This window comes from Poecilia reticulata, linkage group LG3 (assembly GCF_000633615.1).
Source record: "Poecilia reticulata strain Guanapo linkage group LG3, Guppy_female_1.0+MT, whole genome shotgun sequence".
In the NCBI taxonomy this organism is placed as follows: domain Eukaryota; kingdom Metazoa; phylum Chordata; class Actinopteri; order Cyprinodontiformes; family Poeciliidae; genus Poecilia; species Poecilia reticulata.
The window spans coordinates 33,976,297-33,985,129 of NC_024333.1; the positions used below are offsets into that span (position 1 = coordinate 33,976,297).

Genomic DNA, 8,833 nt, shown 5'->3' on the forward strand with positions numbered 1-8,833 from the left:
GCGTACGTGACTTCCTCTTGCCGTTGGAAACGCTGCTGGTGCTTTTTCGGTATTTTCTTTGTAAATATATCTTTTTTTGTTGTAAACTAGAGTAGATATCGTTCACGATATATTCTTAAATGTTACGGTGACACTTGACAGTTATTTTAGGCATAAATATAACGTTTAATGACTATATTTACACATACCCTTTAGTGTTCAGTGGGCGCCATTTCTAGCCCCCCTGTGGTGTGTTACTGTAACTGCGCTTTCGATCAAGTTTATTTGTATAACATTTCAGCAACAAGGCTGTTCAAAATGCTTTATATCATTAAAACACAAAACCAAAAAGTCACAATTACATCATACAGTCACCAATTTCAGAATAAACATTACATTTTGTCGAGTGCCATAATCAAAAACATCAATACATCGATTTATTTTGCCGTTATTTTTTTGCTTATTAAGTTATTTTCTTGCACATGTAGGAGTCAGAAGTGCACATAAGACCAGAGGACAGCAGATTTGTGTTTTATTGTCTTCAGTGGGTGAGTTTCCGCTCAGTTGGGCAACTTTTGAAAACATTTGACAGAAAACAACAGTTTTGGTCTGGTTAAAATTTGGGCTGCTTTTCAGAACATTTGGTGGGTTTTTATAAAGTATTAAGAGGAAAWTTCATTTGAAATAATTGTCATTGTGTGGCAGAAAAGTACAAAACCTTTTATAAAATGGTGTGTTATTCCACATATTAAATTTGTTAATTTACTTTGATATGTTCAGAATCTGGATAATGTGATACCAGCAACGATTAGTCATTGGTTAATCAAGTCACAATGTACTAGTGTTTTCATTTATCAGCCTTTTTAGCACATTACCAGAAGTACGTTAAAAGATGCAAATAAAAAAGTAATTCAGTTCCTTTTTTAAATAAGAAAACAAACATTTTAATGCCCAAAAATGCAATTACATATCATTCCTTTAATAAAGCTGAACCAGGTGAAGCTAAAACTATTCCACTTGAGGAGTTTTGGGTAAAACATATTTACAAACAAATGTTTTTTTTTAATTTTTTTATCTTAAATGCAAAATGTATATTTTTTGCACAGTTTTGAGTTAATTACTTCTCTGAAAATGTTTTCTTTTCAGCAAGTGGCCTTTTTTTTAACTATATACATCGTTAACGATTAATTGATTACAAAATTAGTTTATGATTATTTGATTAAACACAATTAATCCAATTAATATCATTGTATTTGGCCTAGAAACTGTCAATCAGATCTGGCAACCTTGATTGTTTTTTGCAGGAGAGAAAATAAATATTGAGCTTGTATACTTCAGTTGACAATCAGTTACTAAATTAGTTAATGGTTATTTCAATAATTGATTAATCACAATTAATCGTTTCAGCCCTAATATATATATTTATATGGATGGCACTAGATTAGGGCTGTTTTTTAGTTTTTTATTTTATGTTTGGGCTGGAAACTGTTAATCAGATCTGGCAACCCTGATTGACGTCTGCAGGAAAGCATAGAAAAGCTGAGGAAACAGAAGCCCAATGTGTCGGTTTTCTGTTGAACCTTGAGTCTGTGTGGTTCTGTAACATCTGCAAGATGTTTTGTTTTTTTTTGTGCGCTTGCATCTGTTAGCAGGGTAATTCAGGCGGTGCGCATCGATACATCACACGCTCTCCAAATTGAGCTCTGAAACACAAAAGGGAAGGGCAAACAAGATGGACGCAGAAATCAATCTCTCGCCTGATAGCACGGAGTGAACGCATATGCTGCCACTCTGAGGAGTGACAAGGCGTCGGCATATGGCTGTATCTGGCTATCTGCCTGTGATGTCCTCCGAAAACAATCATCTCTGACGTGCCGAACACGCGGCAGCCGCAGATAAGGCTGTTTAATGCTGACCAAGCTTGAGGAATATGGACATGAATTGCCTCTTGGAATATGGAAGAAGAAAAGACAATCAGCGCAGAGAAAATATGTGACAAAAACAGCCATATTCACTGCATTTCCATTTATTTCAGAGGCGTTTTAAGCTGCGCAGCAACACCCAGAGCGTGGTTGTCTCTGCTGCAGAGGGAACACGGTGTCTGTGTTACTGTTCCCAAAGGCCAGACTTGATCCCAGCCCAGCCTCCGAGCTGCTATTGATCTGAAGCACATTAGTTCTGCACTGGGGGACTAAACAAGGCCTGCAGAGCTCTGCCACAATCACACAGCAGGCTAAAGATAGGCTTTTGACTGGAGACCTGTGCAGAAACACACACAAAAACATACTGCGGTCTATTTGAAGGGTTTAAACACAACGTTCTGCAGACGTTCCCACTAATTCTGTCTGATTGATAACAGATTGGTTTTGGGAATTCAGCTCCTATTTTCCCAGTTCTCTGAACTTACTTTAAAAATTCAGCTAAACTGGCGTTAGCTCAACCTTACATTTGGCAGATGAAGATGTTCTTAAAAGGTTTTAGGTTGAATCTTAAAAATGTTTTTGTAAGCAGTTAAATTGTAATTTAAAGGGACATTATTATGTATTTTCCAAGCACACAGTTCCACATTATAGCACAATAAAGTAACTAAGCTTCCTTGAGTTGTTATAAAACTGACTAAAGAAATCTGACTTCGTAACTTAACGCTTTGAGATTGGGCCTCTATCTCTTTAAAAAACTCTGGCTCTTTCTGAAGCTCCGCCTTCAGAAAGTCATCACAGCACCGCTCCTCTAGTAACCCTTTAACAACGTTTTTACCAGCGTTTCACTGAGAAGCAGCTCCTATGAGTTCAGCAGCTCCACCAGGTGTTTGCTAATTGCTTCTGGCTAGTCTGAAGGAGCTGAGTGAGGCAGAAGCTTGGAAACTGCAGCAATAATCAAATTAAGTAACTAACTAAAAGTTATGCATGCAAGAACAAAAAAACAGCAAATAAAAAGTTGAATAACTAAATAAATTCAACAATGCAACAAAAAGTTGATGAAGTCAAAGCAAAAAAAAAATGGGATAAAATGTTTTTATTTACCCAGGTTCTGGGTAATATTTCCACTACTTCCTCGGACAACATGGGTTTTTACTTTAGCTGCGCTCTGTAAAGTCACGTTCCCCTGTTGCTGCCACAGGTACATCGTAATGCGAGTGTCTCCAGGTTTTTTTTTTCTTTTTTTGAGCGTATGRCTGCCTTCCAGAACCAGATCTGCTGCATGTCCCTGGAGAGAAACCTGACAGAAAAATGCTATAAGACAAGCTTCAAAGGACACACAGAGATTGCCTCCACCAAACAAACCCCACCCCCTCGCACTCGTTCCCGTTTGGCTTCCTTCATGCATCACATGGGCGAGACGGAGGCATGCAAGTAAGGCAGGATGGAGCGGGTACATTTGCAAGCCGTTCCCTGGAGGGGCTGTAAAATTGCCTCCATTTGGATGGACCGTCAGCGGCCAGGGGGCTCCTCTCCCCAGACAGCCGCATCAGCGCGGCTGCATCCCTCTGATTCTCCTCACCAGCTCCCGCCTCGGGCTCCCGGCCTCGCTGCGTGTGCCATCTGTGCCCGGCAGAAACCCAGGATGAAGTTCTCGCTCCCCCGGTTAATCTTCCCCGCGTTTGATCGGAGTTGCTGCGCCACGAGAGACGGCAAGCAACGCAAAGATCCAACAAAGGGAGAAGCAGAGAGTAAACATGAGCTGGATTTACGCTGAGCTGCAAGCCGACTGAATATCTGGACACAAATCAGCGCCGTTTGTCCTGAAATAAAAATAAACTGACATAAGATTATTGTCTATGATGTAACCCACTGACTGCTGATTCTTTTAGTCCTGCAAAACATTTGTTCTGGTACAAGTTTAGTAGGAAATTTTGGAAAACAAACTGTTTCTGTGCAGAGCATAAAGCAGGGGTGTCCAAACCTTTTGTCATGTGGGCCAAAATCATCACATCAAAAGTAGTCCTGAGCCAAGAAATCAAGAAAACAGAAATCAAGCATGTCCGGTTTACTTATTTATTATAGGACAGGAATGTTATTTATTCCAGATCCAAAATGTAAAAAAGATTTTTTAACGTTTACTGTATTTAAAAAAAGACACCTAGGTCTCAAATCAAGAAAGGGGCTCGATTGAACAAATGTATCTAAGTGTAAGATTTGGGTCACTTTCTTTCAAAATGTTTGCTAAATTTAGCTAAGTTTGATAAATCACATAAAAGTTGTTTTCAAAGCTTTTCAGTTAAAGTCTCTAGATAATCATGGTTCTACTTATTTAAAAACTTCAATATAAAAAAAATCATTAGCATTAGCATTGTAAGAAAATCATGTCTGAAATATTTTACCCTTTAATAAAAAGTTCAAGAAACAAATTTTGTGCCATTCTTGAACTGCAGTTGGGGGCCACACAACATCAGTTAAAGGGCCAAAAATGGCCCCTGGGCCACACATTGGACACCCCTGGTATAAAGCAAAGGAAAAGTCATCAGTTGGAATTTGAACTTAGTCGTAGATTTTAAGCAAATACCTCAAAAACTCAAAATGTTACCAAGTATTTTTAGTCTAGTTTCTAGTGCAAATATCTTAATACTCTTGAAAAAAGACAAAAATAACTTGTAAGTAAATTTTCACCAAGAAACAGGAGCTTGTTACATTCACAAATAGCTTTACTCGAAGAAGTAGAAGCCATAAATAAACAGGCAAAAACAACGATGAAAAACAATTTTAGTCGCAGTTTTCCCGACCCTCACTTCCGACGTCCGTCATGGCGCCTCGGATGATTAAGTGACGTAGTTGTAAAAGGTCAATAGAAAATTATAATGGTTATTTTTTTCCCCCAGAACATAAAACAAGCAGTCTCATTCTTAGGGGCGAAGTGCCACCGACAGCCAGCATCTCTGTGTCTCTGCCACAACTGTTTACCGTGATGATCAGAGGACTGAAGTGGATTTGGTTGGGGGAGAAGAAGCAGCGCTGATGCCAAAATGCTGGATGAGCTTCTGTCTCACAGGGCTTTAAATGCGTCTCACATTCTCGCCTCCGAGGAAACACGAAAAGGGAAGGGAGATCCGGGCTCATGTTTGTTTTACGCTCCCCCTACTCAAAGGGAAATATTCATTAGGTCCTCTTCAGAAATGTAGAAAGCCTGAGAGGCAAATGATGGATGGAGGCTGAGATGGAGTCGAATGGAAAATCAACAATTTGTGTTGGTGTTTATTCGCCTGCACATCCCTTTGTTACCAAACATGATGAGAGAACATCCGTTATTTGGGAAATAATGGCCGTGTTATGGAGCAGCCGGGAACATTAGGGCACGGCGATAGCGTATCTGGGCCTGGTGGGTACATTAGTTTGTAAGTAATGCACGCCCTGAGCTCTGGTAAGCTTTCCAGAGATGTAATATGAGAGCCAAATGAGAGTTGTAGTCATTTCGTGGACTGACGGAGGGGAAATGCATCATCATCACAAACTGATGCATTTACAATAACTCGTTCCAACAAATGGGGAGTAATTCATACGAGTCTCTTTACTGGCCTGCAGACAAGCAGAGAACCAACGAAAAGAGCTGCTGCGTTACGACTCCTCCAATAAATTATCGTTTACAACATCAAAGTGTTTTGGGAGGGAAGAGAAACTGACAATTTAACCGCAACATTACCAAACAACGCTTCGCTAAAGCATTTTTTATGTCACAACTACARATCTCAAAGTATTTTTTTACGGGATAAAGAAACAGATCAATGCGTAGTTGTCARGTTAAATATTTTTTACAAGTAAAATCCTTAAAAATGAGCTGCAAATTTGTATTGTCACATGAGTCACATGATCAACAACTGGTGTTACTACTGGCGAAAACATCGAAGAAGAAGAAGACAGGAAGTGGTAGGAGGATGATGTTCTTATTAAACGGAAAAACCGCAATTRTGAAAATTTTGACAGAGTTTTGCATATATTTATAATGGAAACACAGCWGTAACTGTAAGTCCTACCAGATTCTTTCCCCTTGTTGAAGAAACACATTCCCACACCATGTTGCTGCCACCACCGTGCTCACAGATTCAGATCTGTGTTCAGAATTCAAATATTTTGATCATTTTGATGGAAAATGAAGTGAATTTTGGAAAACATCAGGCTCTGCCATGWGTAACATAAATGTATTAAAACCCTGTTGTACATTTTATCTGTGATTTGATTGACAGCGCTAAGACCCGCCTCCTGGCTCTGATTGGTTGTTTTTGACCAGGAACGACGAATTTCCTCAGACAGTAATAGTAGCTCAAGAAGGTGGAGGAGAGTTAATTTTTTCACAGATTACCACAACATGGTGACAGTTTAAGCAAATATGTAAAAAACATTTCTTTTATAAACATTACAAACTGCAGTTWAAGAGCTGCGCGTTTTTCCTGTATGTTTGTTCTGCCGAAGATCTGACAAGGTTAAAATAATGTGTATTTCAGTGTTTTTACCTGACCTGCATGAGAGTTTTGTTTATTCCCCTGCAAAGTTGCAAAAGTCAATGTCAAGAATGTCAAGCAATTACAAAAATAAGTGTTTGTTCGAGAAGAATCTCTCAAGTTTAGAAGAAATAAAACAATAGAGGTCAGAACCAGCAGCAGTTTCAGATGAAAGCTGTGTCACCTGAGAGGGTTTTTTTTCTGTTCACCTCCGAGAGCTCCTTTCTCTTCCCAACATCTCAAGTCCCTTTCATCAATAGACATTCGGCAGCGGCCATCAGCATCTGAGCCCGGAGCTCTTTCCCAATCTCCCCTAAATGGCACCTCCTCCCCAGCCTCCAAATCCCATCCACATCAACCTTCAATCTTCATCCTCCCACTCTCCTGGCTTATTGATTTTCTATTTTCCCTTTCTTTCCCTTCTCTCTTTGCTCGTTCAGCTCTCCCTGTCTTCTCAAACACTTACTACAGTTCGGCCTTTTTGTCAGATATTTTTTTATTCCATATTTTCTCCTCCCTCTGTCTTTACTTGATCTTGTCAGAGTTTCTCCTCTTTTGACAAGGTCAAAGCCCCAGCCGTGCTCGGAGCTGCTTAAGGTCCGTAAATGGAGATGTAATGTAATAGAGTGGTGGGGTAATAGAATTCAAAAGGGCTGGGTCTGATCTTGTTAGAGGCGGCCGGCTTGGAAAGGCTCCATCCGGGTCCTCAGGGTCTGGACGGAGAATCTCTTTGAGATCTTCAGTTTGTGATTTGTGTAGAAACAACGTTAGGGATCAAACCAGTCATCGKACCTCAAAAACACGAGGAAAAATCACTGATGGTGTGCTTAGCTTTGTTTAAAGGCGACTCATTATGCAAAATTTATATTTTTCATGTTTTTGTTCTTCCGTTTTGGTCTCAAGCACTTAAAAAAACACCCAGCCAGTTTTTAGCAATAACTTAATGTTTTGTTTTTTGTTGGTGTCATGGAAAGTGAGCCATTTCATAAACCTCCAGGATGAAACGTCTCAAATCAGCCGGCACTGCTTGTTACCTACCAACCTCAGCCGAGTTACACCTGTTACCTAGCAATCCAAGGTGAGCTCCAGCATGTTTGGTCAGCTGGTTTTACCGCTGCATGCGCTGTACAATGGCTGCTGGAAAAGACAAGTGTTTTGTTGTTGGCTTGCCATCCAGAAACCTGTTGCTGGTTGTGCAGTAGGCTCCATTTCTACTTTTCAAGGATGCACAGTTGTTGCAAGGCTTCTGTTTGCAGGCATTTTCATGTGTGACTGTAAACGTGGCCAGCAGCATTTTWTTTACATTTAAAGTGACAGAGGCCCTAAAACAGACTAAAATCTCACTATGTAAGAATGATTTTGTGTAAGAACTGTAATGAACATGTTTCGTATCGCCCATAAACCTTTCCTGACCTGTTCAAGGAAGCATAATAGCTCTGTGATACTGCGAAATGAAACTCCTCTTCATCGTCATCGTTCTAACGTAACACTTAAAGGTTTTGGGTCAGAACTGTTTGGAACTATTTGTGTGCCGGATGTATGTGAAAAATGTCAAAAAAAAAAGAAAGAAAAAGCTTTACAGAAGCTTCAACTGCATCAAACGAACCAGAATGAGGATMTAAATAAAAGTAACTCAATAGCTCAGATTTCAGCTCATATCAGCTGTTCTTGGTGTTTCTGAAACATTTGCTGCTTTTATTTATTTATTTTTTTGCGTTTTCAGCTCAACAATCACTGGAGTTGACGCCAAACAAAAGCCAAGCAGAGTGGCAGCTCAGTGAACGGAAACGCCTCGCTGATGAGAGGGGTCAGCGGCTGACAGGAAGTCCACGGCAGCTCAAACTGCCACTCGCTGCAAATGTGCTGGGGTGGAGAAACAGGTCAGAACAAACAACACACCAAACACTGAGGTGATCAGACCCGACAGCAGAAAACCACCCCGAGTCTCTCCTCCAGATCAGAAATATGAAGCTAAGCTGAAAAAAAAACACTGCCTGAATATAAATACGTTGGAAACTGGATAAAAAGAGGAAATTTGTTCCCGTACTCCATATTTAGACACAGATATGTTTCCTTTTCTTTATTTCCTAAAGATGTATTGTTGGTAATGACTGTGTCCTGTGTTGTTACACTGATGAAAAACAATAAAAAATGCATTTAAACATAAAATGTATACACATTTTAAAGCTGCTGCTACTTTTTACAAGTTCAATTAAGGAACACAACTTTCCCAAAACACTGTAAAAACTCAATTTAGTTACATTTACATGTCTTTTGGTCTATAAACAGATAAAAACCAGCACACAATGTTTTTAGGCACAAGGGTGTAAAGAAAATGGATGGATGGATGGATGGATGGATGGATGGATGGATGGATGGATGGATGGATGGATGGATGGATGGATGGATGGATGGATGGATGGA

The 8,833-nt window shown here is 39.8% G+C and overlaps 1 long non-coding RNA gene across 1 annotated transcript; it reads left to right on the forward strand.

Annotated features, from left to right (window-relative positions):
* Positions 1-8,444, forward strand: LOC103462917 (uncharacterized). Its single transcript, XR_533413.1, has 3 exons — positions 1-49; positions 468-527; positions 8,133-8,444. It is a non-coding gene; the product is annotated as an uncharacterized LOC103462917 (long non-coding RNA).
* The last annotated feature ends 389 nt before the right edge of the window (positions 8,445-8,833 follow it).